Raw genomic sequence first — 15,082 nt, 5'->3', positions numbered from 1 at the left:
TTTTTTTTACTTCTCATACCCTTTTCTTTTAACCAATTCATCTCTCAAATTTAACAGTGATCCCCCATCTTGATCACAAACACATGCCGTCCTCCCTGGTTCACTCTCTTTGGGTTTGACAAGCATATACATTGTTACCCATGGCCAAGATCAAGATTGGCATCAATGGTATTGGTGTCTCTCTACACTGGTTTGTTCAGTATTTGTATCATATCATTTGTGTTGAATGGAGATTATATGTTGTGAATGAAGGATTCGGAAGGATTGGCCGGACGGTGGCCAGAGTTGCTCTGCAGAGAGACGACATTGAACTCGTTGCCATAAACTATCCTTTCTTGACTGCTGATCACATGGTATGTGTATGTAAAACCAGTTAACTACATGAATATAGTGTCCGTCTTTAACTTTTTGAGACATTTCATCAAACATTTTGTCTTTCGCCGATGGAGGAATTTCCTACATGGCATCACCCAAATTCTCCACTATTGTGGATCGAGTTGAACTTGTGTTATTGTGTATTAGGTAACTTAATTCTCGACAAAGGGTTTGCATGTATTAACTAATCCCATCTTCTCAGAGCTACATGTTTAAGTAAGACAGTGTTCATGGGCAGTGGAAGCATGGCGAGCTTAAGGTTAAGGATGAAAGCACACTTCTCTTTGGTGATAAGGCTGTCAAGGTTTATGATTCTAGGTATATTTTCTTAATTAATATTTATACGCCAGCTACACTCCCACTCTTGTAGTTAACAAGAACAATGAAATTTCACTTTGGCTTGTTTATAGTTGTTTGTTTACCTTAATTACCTAATGAAATCCCATGGGAAGATGGTGGTGCTGAATTTGTCGTCGAGTCCAGCGGAGTTAACTCAGATCAGGAGAGAGCATCACGCCACCTGACGGTAAATTTTTTTCACATGCTTGTATACATGTTCATGAAGATTTTGTTGCTCATATATACAATGTTCGATTACATAGGCTGGTGCAAAGAAGTAATCATTTCTGCGCCAAGTGACGAGTTTCCCATGTTTGTTGTGGGTGTTAATGAGAAGGACTACACTCCAGATCTTAACATTGTTTCGAATGCAAGCTGCACTACTCACTGTCTTGCTCCACTGGCAAAGGTTTCATTTCTTATTATTGTCCTAATCAAATCAATATCAGCTAGCTAGTACTTCAATCAACTGGTTAATTTTCTCATGTACGTTAACTGTATCAATGAACATGTCTTGGTAGGTTATCCACGATTAATTTTCTTATGACCACTGTCCATTCAGTTACTGGTGAGAATGTATAGTATGCTCATTTGATTCTAAGCAAGCTAGACTGTAATGAATCATTGGTTGAAGGTTCTTTTGATATGTGATGTAGCTACTCAAAGGACTGTTGATAGTCCACTAATGAAAGACTGGAGAGGTAGTAGAGCTGCTGGCCGTAACATCATTCCGACTAGTACTGGAGCTGCCGAGGTATTATATTGGACCCCTAACACCTTGTGTTGGTAGATGTAACGTATGTCTTCAGAGTTCGTTTGATTCTCTAATGCTGTCTAAAAGATTTGGGAAATTTTCAGAACTAGTTTTGGTTTGATTTATACGGTGTTGGTAAAGTGATGCCTGCGCTAAATGGGAAGTTGACAGGAACGGCCTTCAGGGTTCCCACTGTTGATGTGTCCGTGGTTGACCTCACAGTAAGACTTGACAAGAAGGCTACATATGATGAGATTAAAAGTGCTATCAAGTAAGGATCAGGCCATCCACTTTGGTTTCTTATAGAATTTGAAACACACTAAACTACTAAAGAGTTGCTTGGTTTCATATTTTGGTGCATCTCTATGCCTATTTTTCTGTTTGATGATGTAACTTGCTTGTCTTTCAAGGCATGCTCACCTCTATCTCCTCAATCATCTGAGTTTCCTTCAATTGTGAAATTCAGGGAAGAATCTGAGGGTAACCTAAAGGGAATCCTAGGATACATAGACGATGATTTGGTGTCCACTGACTTTGTGAGTAACCACTTACAGGTGAGAATGCCAGAATATTGCTGACTCTGACCTGTTGCCTCTATAAAACCTGCAGCACTTGGTTAGGTAACTGCCCTATTCTTTACTTCAGTTAATTGATTGAGGCTCTGAGGGAGTGCATACATGTTATGCTGCAGGTCGAGCATTTTCAATGCCAAGGCTGGAATTGCTTTGAATGACAACTTTGTGAAGCTTGTCGCTTGGTATGACAATGAGTGGGGTAACAGGTAATACCACAATTTCTACATAAGCATATTGTAAATTTCTTTTGACATCACAGTTTTCTGATGAACACGGTGTATTGCAGCTCACGAGTTATCGACTTGATCTGTCACATGGCCACAGTTGCATAAGCAATGTCAGTTCCTAAATCACCATTGCATGCAGCTAGCTAGGTTTCAACCATGGCTACAGATTTTTTTATTGGAATAGTTCTGCTGACTCTTGAGTGTTACATATTTTGTTTGGGAGGCCTTCAGTACCAATCTTCTATTGTTAATCCAAAATTGAATGAGCAAACACGAGAGATTTTGGTTTTGCTTTGATTTGTGTTAAGATTGTTCTTCACCTCCAAAAAAAAGAAGAAAAGAAAAGCAGATGAATAGTATAGAGAGACTGATGAATGATGAATACAAATGGGAGCCCTTCTAGTAAGGACCCTTAAGTTGAGGACTTGGTGAAGACTTTTCGGTTTATAGTTTAAAAGACCTAATTTTCGATCACATTTTGACATCTCATCCGTTCAGATAACAAATTAGATCAAATTAATGGACGAACCAAATCTGTCAAATATGAACCGTTTAAGTTCATAATTGATAAATCACACTTATGAATGTCTTAACAATTTTCAACATAGCTGAAAATTTGATGAAATGATCTACTCATAAATACCTATAAACTGAACAATCAAGATGTGGATATAAGCTCGAAAGGTGGGATAAGCCGAAAAATCCTCAAGGGTCCTCACTAGAAGAGCTTTATGAATACAAATAACCAGTTGGGAGAGGAATTCCACATATCCAACAGTTCTGGCCCCTTCAAAACATTGTGCAAGGTTTATGAGTACTTGTGTTTTTTGTAATCACCTGGTTCGTATAATCATGAGTATATATATGACTCATTTGGTTCATTTCTTTGAAAATGACACTAAGGCAGAGTTTGGAAAATGACACTATGGCAGAGTTTGGAAAATGACACTATGGCAGAGTTATGACTTAGGAAAATAAATTATTTACAAAAACCACACCCGAACTATAGGGCTATCTTCAATTTGATACCCAACTATCAAATTCTTTCATTTAACTACCTCAAGTTTGTTGCCGTTAACAAGTTCGTACCTCACCGTTAGAAGTCACTGCCTTGTCAGAATTTCGATGCTTCGTTACCAACTTCATTGGCAATATGTCAGTTGAGTCATCTGGTCTTGATGATCATTTTCCTAGCCTCATGGTGTACAAGAGATTTAACTCCAGTAGGAAGTTAGGGTCGGGCCCTTTGGTCCGATGTTTGTTATAAATGGTTCATTAGTGATTCTGTTTTGTATTATTCATACCGCTTGTAACTTCTTCAGTATGAATGCAACTCATTTGATCCAAAACAGTATGAATGCAACTCATTTGATCCAAATTAGTGAAAAATATCGACATCCGCTGGTATCCTTGAGAAGTCGTTGTGGGACCCTCAAACATGGTGGGTTAAGACGGGGGGGGGGGGGGGGGGGGGCAGATGGCATCCTTGAGAAGTCGTTGTGGGACCCTCAAACATGGTGGGTTAAGATGGTATGCTTGAGCTCTTCCTGGGAGACATAAGCATGGTGGGTTAAGATGGTATCCTTGAGAGTCGTATAAGTTTGAGAGTAGTTTGAGAGTCGTATAACCGTCAGATCAAGCCAAGGTCCAAAATGCATTAAGAAATCCAAAAACACAGCCCTATTGCTGATTATATCTCCACCCTAGGATTTAAATGAGGCTTGATCTGACGGCTTGATCTGACGGTTATGGTCCAGGCGAACGGGACTGCTGCACATTCATAAACTACTCTCAAACTTATACGACTCTCAAACATTGGTGGGAAGAAATCACCCTTTATAATCACCCCTCAGGGAAAGAAGCGCTGCAACTATTAAGTAAGAAGCTGCAACTATTATACCCCTGCAACTTATAACTTCATTTCTTATATATCCCAAGGGAGTTCTTACATATCCCAAGGAAGTAAGAAGCGAGAGGGAGGAAGGTTTGAGCTCCACAGAGATCGAGAAGCTGCGGAATTCTGTTCACTTGCCAGTGTTAGTCATCTTACTAGATACAATATATTTTGCATGCTTTAGTAGTCTTAGCTTATATATTCTTTCCCTTGCTTATGATCTTCATGGTTTCCGTTAATATTAATATCTTCATGCTTTAGACCTGTTGATAGAAATGTAGAGCTACTGCATGCTGTCGCAACTCCTAGCTACCTATTTCTGTTCAGTCTCCGTCGTTGTCGTCTCCATTTCATGCTTCTTGCTCAATTATACTGAGGAACTCTAGCATATTACCGAGGGGAAATACATTATGTTCTCCATTTAATTGGGTTTCCTTCAAATTGTAGTCTGAAGTTGGTGAAATTAAATCCAATATTACCTTCTTACTGCGCATAATCAACATGCTCAATTGATTTTTCATCATTAAAACTCAAGTATCTCTTTCAGATATTGAAGAATATATATAGGGAAATTCCATGTAGCTAGGAGGAACAAAGGCAATGGATAAACCTTCCTAGCTAGCTGCAACTCATTCGTAGCGATAGTCGATATTTTTCACTAATTTGATAAATAATTTTTAACTCGATCAATTTTCTTATGGTATAACAGAATGGAGCAGGGTGCACCTAGGAGCAAATCTATGGTGGGATTGAACAAATGTATTGTTTCTCTCATCACCATCCTTGGCTTTTGCCTCCAATTGAAATTTGCAAATTCATCTCCAGACACACTATTGATGAGGTTGTTTGTTATCGACGTATCGGCTTACTTTGGGTCAATAGGTGTCATGATACTCCAAAATGATCACAGTACAGTAGACTTTCGTAAATTCATGAATAGGATTATCATCATGTTGGGAACTCTGGCTTTCACTTTAGAGCTGCTCATCCTCTTTCCACCTTTTGGTTGGCTCGTTCTCTTCATCTGGAGCATCTGTTTTGTTAGTGTTGCGAGCAAGTCATACCAATACTTGAAAACATTATGTGAAAGTGGAGTCTCAGCTCTTGTTCTAGCCATTGGTGAATTGAAAGAGAAGCTAATCGTGATGAGTGGCGACTTGATGGAGAGTTTCGCAGTTGCAGGAACTGTTCGTGCCTCTGAAAGACTGAAGGAGCTGATCATCAGGATATGCCGCTGGACTGAGCATGAATCACAAAACAAGAACCAGATCATGAATGAGCTACCTGTTTAATTCATACTACAGTATCTACCCGCCTAGGCGCCTACCACAATTGTACCGAATACATTTGATTCACAATTAATTCAGTTTGCAATTTTCACTCTAATATGCAAAGTACATTGATCGAGTTTGAGGCTTGAAGTTGAGACAAAAAATTAATAGACTTCTTACGGATGACTACATAAATCCTACTATAATTATCATTAGCAGGATCCAAAACAACAATTAAACCTTGATAGGATTCTAGAAATCATGGATTATTGAAGCCAGATGCAGAAAATAAAAGGAAGCAGTCAAGGAAAACGTTGAATCTGTAAAGGACTACATTGTGAATTCTTAGATAAGGAGAACAGTACAACTCAGCTAGGCAATAGGTATTACAAGCCAAAAGACTAATATAAGTGCTACACATGCTTGGTAACAAGCATACTGGTTGGAAAAATACACAGCTATAGCCAATTACAAGATAACATCCAATTCAAAAACCCTACATGATATGATAAGACTAGCTTCCATCTTGATTTGCAGCAGGTATATAAAACAGGACAAAGAGCTTGCTGGAAGAATCTCACTGGTAGTAGTGCAACATGATAAAGAATAAACCCAGTAGCATAGCAGCAAACTATGTAAAACTGAAAAAAAAAATTCCAAATCTGAAAACTGCATATATTTTATTATTTTTCTTCAATTGTAATCTGAAAAACTGAAAAGCTGCATATGTTGCCATAAGAACTTGAATCTTGTCATATCCGAAACACTTGCACCCTACCAGTAACCATATAAAGCTTCTTGCACAAACATTAGAAGAATTCTGCCTTAATTATCAACTCCATATGCACTCATATATAACCAGCAACTCATCTCTACCTCATCTCTATTTTGCATAACCTCATCTCTACTAGGGGATTCATCCAAACACCATATCAGCAGCAATGTAACCACACCAGAAACAGTAGGCACAGCAAATTCCATAGCAAATTTCAAATTCCTCATCAAATATGGAAACCTCCTCCAAACTCAACACATCCAGCACATAGAGCCATACAACCAATTTATAGTCCAACTTGCCAAGCCAATTCACCAGACCAAAAAGAAAATATAAAACTGCTTCATCACCTTTTCTTTGGTTGATGGCAGACACAAACTTTGATATAAAAGGAAAATGACAAACTGATGATACTGACAGAGCAAATTAAACCAGAAATCAATTCCACAAATCCAATGATAGGGTGGGAAAATTGGGAGGATATTACCAATTCTGCTGAAGAATATAATGCTCACTGAGGTGGGTGCATGAGAAATTGATAAGCCAAAGCACAAGTCGGAAGCTATTGATGCTCAATCTAGATATCAGTGAGTGATGCTAAAGCAACCATTAACAGATGAAGCACATATAACTAGAATAGAATACTGCAGAATGTCTGAGGCAAATTTCAATTGAATGCAGCAACTTCCAAATATCAGAGTAATCAGAAACTACTTCACCAAATTCAGACATGTACTTCACACTAGAGCTAGAGAACCAATCCATAATCCAAATTATCAAGCCACACTCACCAGTCCACAAACAAAAAGAAAATATAAACTGCATCGTCACCTTTTTCTTTTGGTTGACGGCAAACAAACCTTGATATGAAAAGAAAAACTGGAAAACTGGCGAATTGAAGCACAACAACCCATACCATAGAGAAATTTCATGATTCAAGTGAGAGAGGTGACCGAATCAACAAAGAAATTATCAAATCCTCTATAATTGGAGCCAAAGCACCCATATATATATCCTCAAATCACCATCTCAAAGTACCATCAGATTTAGAAGCCCAGAGTATTCACATATAATATCCATCTAGCACTGTCAAATCATCTCCCCTACTTCTACATCCAACCAGATCAAAGCAATAAACACACAGTTGAGAGAGAGAGACTAGTACCGAATCGGTTACCAAAGACTGCAAATCGGGGCTGAGAGGGCAACGACGATCAGAAGCGTGAAGATGGCGCCAGTGAGATGTGCGAGCAGAGAACTCAAAACTAGAAAAGAATGCGAGGTTGGCGATCAGAGCCCGACTGCAGATGAAGTCGCACTTGCTTCAATTTGTTTTACATTGTATAAAACAAATGTACTTTTTTAAATTTTTTTTATGTAAAAACAAATGTACATTTCAAGGCCCATCTTTCTAGTATTTTTTTACTTCTCATACCCTTTTCTTTTAACCAATTCATCTCTCAAATTTAACAGTGATCCCCCATCTTGATCACAAACACATGCCGTCCTCCCTGGTTCACTCTCTTTGGGTTTAACAAAGCATAAACATTGTTACCCATGGCCAAGATCAAGATTGGCATCAATGGTATTGGTGTCTCTCTTCACTGGTTTGTTCAGTATTTTTATCATATCATTTGTCTTCAGTGGAGATTATGTTGTGAATGAAGGATTCGGAAGGATTGGCCGGACGGTGGCCAGAGTCGCTCTGCAGAGAGACGACATTGAACTCGTTGCCATAAACGATCCTTTCTTGACTGCTGATCACATGGTATGTGTATGTTCAACCAGTTAACTACATGAATCACTACTAGCAAAAAAACATCTCACACGGATTCTATTCTCACATATTACTTTAAACTCACAGAAATCTATGACAAACTCTCAATGACACATATAACTATGTGGAATAGACTTTTTCAGACCCACATTACTTTATACAAATATAACTGCAACATAAATTTGTGTGAAAAAATATTAGACACGGAATAAAGTGTGTATGTGAAACATGATAATAATAGTTCACACAGTTATCTGTGTGTATTACAAGTCACACAAATATCTGTGACAATGAAATATTAGAAATATTTATCTTTTTCAATTATATAAACCACATATTTACAGTATTGCGTAACTAATCTTAATTCTCACAAATATCCGTATGCAATGCTAATTACACATTTAACCGTGTGTAATGTTTACACAGATATCTGTGTGAATAACTAAATTTGACACAGACTTCTGTAGGTCAATTCCTAAGGACGGACATCAGTGTGAAATTTTAACATACCAACTATCAGTTTTACTGAGGTGTGTTATACCTACAGATATCCGTGAGAAATATTCTACAGTTTCACAAAAATCCGTATGAAATAATGTAGGGGTGTATTGCCGCTCAAAACTGGATACTCAAATTTGCTGGAAATTTCCGCTCAAAACTGGATACCCACACGGACACTAAAGTGCCTACCTTAAAGAACAATAAAAAAAGAGGGAATAACATGCCTAGAACACAACGCCGTTTGGGTCTCTATTTACTCTATTTACTCTTAGTCTTTCCACAATCACACAAAAAAGGAACAAGGACTGCTGCAAGAGGCTCCGATCGCCGACTCAGATCCCACCACCACCGTTGTGCCGGAAGCTGGTAAAGGAACGTCCGATCACTGACTCAGATCCTACCACCACCGTTGTGCCGAAAGCCGATAAAGGTACGAGATATTCGTTCACTAACTCTATGAGCATACTGAACGGGTAAAGTACACGGTCATTTGGGTTTGTAGATCTATAAATTGGCTGTGAATTTCTATGCTAATTTTCATATCCATCAGGTTTATTGAGAGGGATTTCTAACCAAGTTATATGCCGAATTAATTTTGATTTGGTGGAATGAGGTTAAGCTTTGGTGAAAATTGGAATTACGAATTGAATATGTTGTTGGGAAACTAGAATCTGAATATATACAAGTATGATATCAATCTAGAATTGTAACAGCAGCTATGACAATGATTACAATATCAACCTAGATGCTTAACAACAGCTATTACAGTATCTCAGTGTTTGTTTAATTGCAGAATGTCCCATTATGACATGGATTTTCAGTTAGCTGATGATGGCCTGGAATCGCTCCATGACAGCGTCCAATATGATGACAGTGAAACTCAAGATGTTGGTTGTTTATTTGTGCCTCAACCAACAGCTCCTACTGAAAATAGAAGTAGTGAAGCTAGTCGCGGTAATAAGAAAAGAGGGTGAGGGAAAACGATTGGAAAATGGGCAGTGGGCGGAGTGAGAGAACGGGTTAAGTGGGGAATGTATGGGGCACCTGTGTGGCCAAGGGATAAGTGTGCACATTACCGCCATTTCCTTGGTAGTTTGGCAACTGATGGCGTTTATTTCTCAATTGACGTCAAGGATTGGCGTCACTTTGATGTTGATAACGACCTTGGAAAGGCATGGTTGCATATTGAGGTATGTAAACTGGTAATCTAGAATTATATTGATAGGTTGATTCATCTAATTAATAAGGGATTATAATATTTGGAATTGTAGGGGACAATTGATTGGTCTGAGGCTGACACTGTTGCTAAGAAATCTAAAATCAAGAAATATGCACTTGAGAGCTCTTAGATCGCTGGAAGCACCACAAGGCAGACTTGAAAAAATTGTATTGGGTGCCCAACAAAGGAACTGATGAGCGTTTTCAATGCCCTTTGTCTTCCATAGATAGTGATCAATGGAAAGCTTTTGTTACTCACTTAGATGATGAGGATACTCAGGTATTGATGCATTTCTCACGTTTTCAATGTTCATCAATATAATATGTATGATGAGTAATTTAATGTATGAGTGTCCTTTACATACCAAAATAATATGTGAAGGCTGATATTAATGTTCTTTACAGACCAAGGCTGATATTAATGTCAGTAATCACTCGCAAAGGGTAATGCATCACAGTACAGGCACAAGGACTTTTTCAGTAGTTGTATATGAATGGGTGAGTTATCATGTTAATGTATATTATGTGTCAATTGATTGATGTTTAATTCTATGCGTATCCTACATTGCAGCAAGTTCATAATAGGGTTGAGGAACAACCTAATAGGTTGGAAATCTTCAAGTTGACATATCGTAAGAAAGGAAAAACTTTGATATGGAGAAAAGACTCATTGCACAAATGGAGGACTTTAAAAGGCAGCAAGAAATACTTATGGTAAAGAAGGTGACCGAACTAGCTACATATGAAATGGGTAGACTGCTGAGAGATGCTGGATTTTTTGCAAATTGAGACGGCACCACAAATGGAGCCAACACAACCAGAAGGCAGTAGAAATGTGATCCCAACCCCAGATATCAATGATGTGTATCGGCCCGAAATGCCTCAAACGGTTCGTCGTTTGCAGCCTTGCTAATTTGGTTAGTTCACCCCAATATGTCATTATCTATTTTGATGGTTCTATCTATGTCTGCTTTGATGAAATCTATTCTTGGACAAGGATTATGTTGTTCTTAGGGGGAAATTCTTAGTGGTTTTCCACCTTGAACAACATTGTATTCTAGAAAAGCAGCCTTGTTTTGTAATCCAAGAATTGTAAAAATTAGGGTATGTAAACTATGTTGGTAGGAATGTAAACTATATACATTTTTATGGAAATGTCAAATGTTATGTTATGGATGGAGTTGTGGATTTGTGTTGTTTGAATGTTTGATTGTAAATAGAATGAAATATATACATATATAGTGGAAAAATATGAGCAAGAAATTAGTATTTGAAATTATATATTTTTTTAATGCTATCCCTATTTCACAGGAAATAGTGTGAATTAAAGTAGACAAAATTGACACATTTATCCGTGAATAAGTTACCTCACAAATTTAAGTGAATTATATTTACACAGTTATCTGTGTGAATATATCATACTAATTCGCACAGATATCTGTGTGAATTACAAAGTTGTTCTCACTGAATGAGCTCTCATAAAGCAATCACGTTTTGTGGATATATGTTGGGGCCCACGTCAACTATTCGCACGGACTTTTTTATCTGTGTGTGTTGAGCATTAGCCCCCCTGCAAACAGCACGGATAGACAATTCGTGAGTGTAGCGTGACTAATGACTTTCTCACACGGATGTCTGTGTGAGATAGCCATATTTAACACTGATTTAAATCTGTGTGAAACTTCATTTTGCTAGTAGTGAATATAGTGTTCATCTTTATCTTTTTGAAACATTTCATCAAACATTTTGTCTATCGCCGGTGGAGGAATTTCGTAAATGGCATCACCCAAATTCTCCACTATTGTGGATCGAGTTGAATTTGTGTTATTGTGTATTAGGTAACTTAATTCTCGACAAAGGGGTTGCATGTATTAACTAATCCCATCTTCTCAGAGCTACATGTTAAAGTACGACAGTGTTCATGGGCAGTGGAAGCATGGCGAGCTTAAGGTTAAGGATGAAAGCACACTTCTCTTTGGTGATATTTTCTTAATTACACTCCCACTCGTGTTTAATTGGTAGTTAACAAGAACAATGAAATTTCACTTTGGCTTGTTTATAGTTGTTTGTTTACCTTACCTAATGAAATCCCATGGGAAGATGGTGGTGCTGAATTTGTCGTCGAGTCCAGCGGAGTTAACTCGGATCAGGAGAGAGCATTACGCCACCTGACGTTAAAAATTTTCACATGCTTGTATACATGTTCATGAAGATTTTGTTGCTCATAGATACATGTTCCATTACATAGGCTGGTGCAAAGAAAGTAATCATTTCTGCGCCAGAAGTGACGAGTTTCCCATGTTTGTTGTGGGTGTTAATGAGAAGGACTACACTCCAGATCTTAGCATTGTTTCGAATGCAAGCTGCACTACTCACTGCCTTGCTCTACTTCATTTCTTATTATTGTCGTAATCAAATCAATATCAGCTAGCTAGTGCTTCAATCAACTGGTTAATTTTCTCATGTACGTTTACTGTATCAATGTACATGTCTTGGTAGGTTATCCACGATAAATTTGGTCTCATAGAGGGTCTTATGACTGTCCATTCAGTTACTGGTGAGAATGTATAGTATGCTCATTTGATTCTAAGCAAGCTAGACTGTAATGAATCATTGGTTGAAGGTTCCTTTGATATGTGATGTAGCTACTCAAAGGACTGTTGGTAGTCCACTAATGAAAGACTGGAGAGATAGTAGAGCTGCTGGCCGTAACATCATTCCAACTAGTACTGGAGCTGCCGAGGTATTATATTGGACCCCTAACACCTTGTGTTGGTAGATGTAATGTATGTCTTCAGAGTTCGTATGATTCTCTAATGCTGTCTAAAAGATTTGGGAAATTTTCAGAACTAGTTTTGGTTTGATTTATAGGGTGTTGGTAAAGTGCTGCCTGCGCTAAATGGGAAGTTGACAGTAATGGCCTTCAGGGTTCCCACTGTTGATGTGCCCGTGGTTGACCTCACAGTAAGACTTGAGAAGAAGGCTACATATGATGAGATTAAAAGTGCTATCAAGTAAGGATCAGGCCATCCACTTTGGTTTCTTATAGAATTTGAAACACACTAAACTACTAAAGACTTGCTTGGTTTCATATTTTGGTGCATCTCTATGCCTATTTTTCTTTTTGATGATATAACTTGCTTGTCTTTCAAGGCATGCTCAACTCTATCTCCTCAATGATCTGAGTTTCCTTTCAATAACCTAAAGGGAATCCTAGGATACATAGACGATGATTTGGTGTCCACTGACTTTGTGAGTAACCATAGGTGAGAATGACAGAATATTGCTGACTGTGACATGTTGCCTCTATAAAACCTGCAGCACTTGGTTAGGTAACGGCCCTATTCTTTACTTCAGTTAATTGATTGAGGCTCTGAGGGAGTGCATACATGTTATGCTGCAGGTCGAGCATTTTCGATGCCAAGGCTGGAATTGCTTTGAATGACAACTCTGTGAAGCTTGTCGCTTGGTATGACAATGAGTGGGGTTACAGGTAATACCACAATTTCTACATAAATATATTGTAGATTTTTTTTGACATCACAGTTTTCTGATGAACACGGTGTATTGCAGCTCACGAGTTATCAACTTGATCTGTCATATGGCCACAGTTACATAAGCAAAGTCAGTTCCTAAATCACCATTGCATGCAGCTAGCTAGGTTTCAACCATGGCTACAGAGTTTTTTTTATTGGAATAGTTCTGCTGACTCTTGAGGGTTACATATTTTGTTTGGGAGGCCTTCAGTACCAATCTTCTGTTGTTAATCCAAAATTGAATGAGCAAACACGAGGGATAGATTTTGGTTTTGCTTTGATTTGTGTTAAGATTGTTCTTCTCCACAACAAAAAAAAAACAGATGAATAGTATAGAGAGATTGATGAATGATGAATACAAATAACCAGTTGGGAGAGGAATTCCACATTTCCAAGAAGAGTTCTGCCCCCTTCAAAACATTGTGCAAGGCTTATGAGTACTTGTGTTTTTTGTAATCACCTGGTTCGTATAATCATGAGTATATATATATGACTCATTTGGTTCATTTCTCTGAAAATGACACTAAAGCAGTGAGTTTAGAAAATGACACAAAGGCAGAGAGTTTGAAAAATGACACTAAGACAGAGTTATGACATGAAAATAACATTAAGGATTAATTACAAAAAACCATTTGAATTATAGGGCTATCTTCAATTTGATACCCAACTATCAAATTCTTCAATACGGCAGTTAAGTCTTAAATAATTTGAGGGCAATCTCGGCACTTCAATACATCTTCGTCCAATTAAACAAAAATATCTACCCCAGTTTACAATAAGGGGGATCGAAACTGTGAACTCAAGTGTGAGTGATGAGGACAATCGACATACACGAGCCATTAGAAAATAGAACGCGCCTAAGGAAAAAACCCTATTAAGAAAGAAAACCTCTCTCTCCTGGCTAAACATTGTAGGCGGCCTCGCCGTAATGTCTTAGCCTGGGAGAGGAAACGTTTAGCTGGAGTGCGCGCCATTTTTGCTCGTCTTCTTCTCCTATTTTTGTTTGGGTTGGTGGGCGAGTTGGAAGGAATGAAGAGGTGGGATTGGAAGTTGCAGATCCAACTGAGGTGGTAGGGGAAGGGTTCAGATTCGTTCTAGCATGGGATTTTTGTGGTTGTTCCGGCGTCCATAGTACCTGATCCGGTTTACTTCTGTTCGGATCAGGTCTGTCTGAGTTTCTCATGGAAGCATTAGAGATCGATAGATGATTTGAGGTCATATCGGGTCTCTGGTTGGGTTACGGCGAGTTATCTCAGGGAAGTTCGACCGAGTTTGGAAGCTTTGGCCGCGAATCTGATGGTGGCGGCCTCGGCCCGTCGATCTGAGTTGTGCAGGCTAGTGTGGGAAGCTCGATCTATAGCTTGGGGAAAGCTAGCGAAGGTGTTGATGGAGGAGTGGTGGTTCGACGGAAGCAGGCAAGTGAAGCGAATTTAGGCCATGGACCGGGTCTAGTTTTGGGTAGGCTACAGATATCTGGGCCTATGCTGAGATTTGGGCTCGGTGGTCAAGGCTGGGCTACTGCACCTCATTATGTTTATGTGTGTACTGTTTTTATCTTTTGTTTTGTTTGTGTGTTTAGCTCTTTTGATCCTATGTGGTCGTTCTGCTTGATTGGCTCATTACAAACACAGCTGATGAGTAATGATGGTTTTCACCCATTCTTTATCATGAGTATTCACTACTCAAGAGGCGAAGTTGACTCATGTTATTATTTCTTCAAGCGATAGAAGCCACTGCCTTGTTGGAATTCCGATGCTTTGTTGGCAATATGTCGGTTGAGTCCTCTGGTCTTGATGATCATTTTCCTAACCTCATGGTATACAAGAGATTTAGCTCCAGT

The 15,082-nt window shown here is 38.6% G+C and overlaps 1 non-coding gene and 2 pseudogenes across 1 annotated transcript; 2 read left to right on the top strand and 1 right to left on the bottom strand.

Annotated features, from left to right (window-relative positions):
• The first annotated feature begins 140 nt into the window (after window positions 1-140).
• Window positions 141-2,375, top strand: LOC101301889 (annotated as a pseudogene).
• A 2,309-nt stretch (window positions 2,376-4,684) lies between these two features.
• LOC101301703 lies at window positions 4,685-7,555 on the bottom strand. The gene is made up of 2 exons (XR_185020.1): window positions 7,376-7,555; window positions 4,685-5,403 (listed from the first exon to the last, which is right to left on the bottom strand). It is a non-coding gene; the product is annotated as an uncharacterized LOC101301703 (transcript).
• A 212-nt stretch (window positions 7,556-7,767) lies between these two features.
• On the top strand, window positions 7,768-13,325 carry LOC101299405 (annotated as a pseudogene).
• The last annotated feature ends 1,757 nt before the right edge of the window (window positions 13,326-15,082 follow it).

The sequence above is a fragment of the Fragaria vesca genome, linkage group LG6 (assembly GCF_000184155.1).
Source record: "Fragaria vesca subsp. vesca linkage group LG6, FraVesHawaii_1.0, whole genome shotgun sequence".
In the NCBI taxonomy this organism is placed as follows: Eukaryota; Viridiplantae; Streptophyta; class Magnoliopsida; order Rosales; family Rosaceae; genus Fragaria; species Fragaria vesca.
The sequence above is the reverse complement of the archived record's forward strand: the minus strand, read 5'-3'. Positions and strand labels throughout refer to the sequence as shown.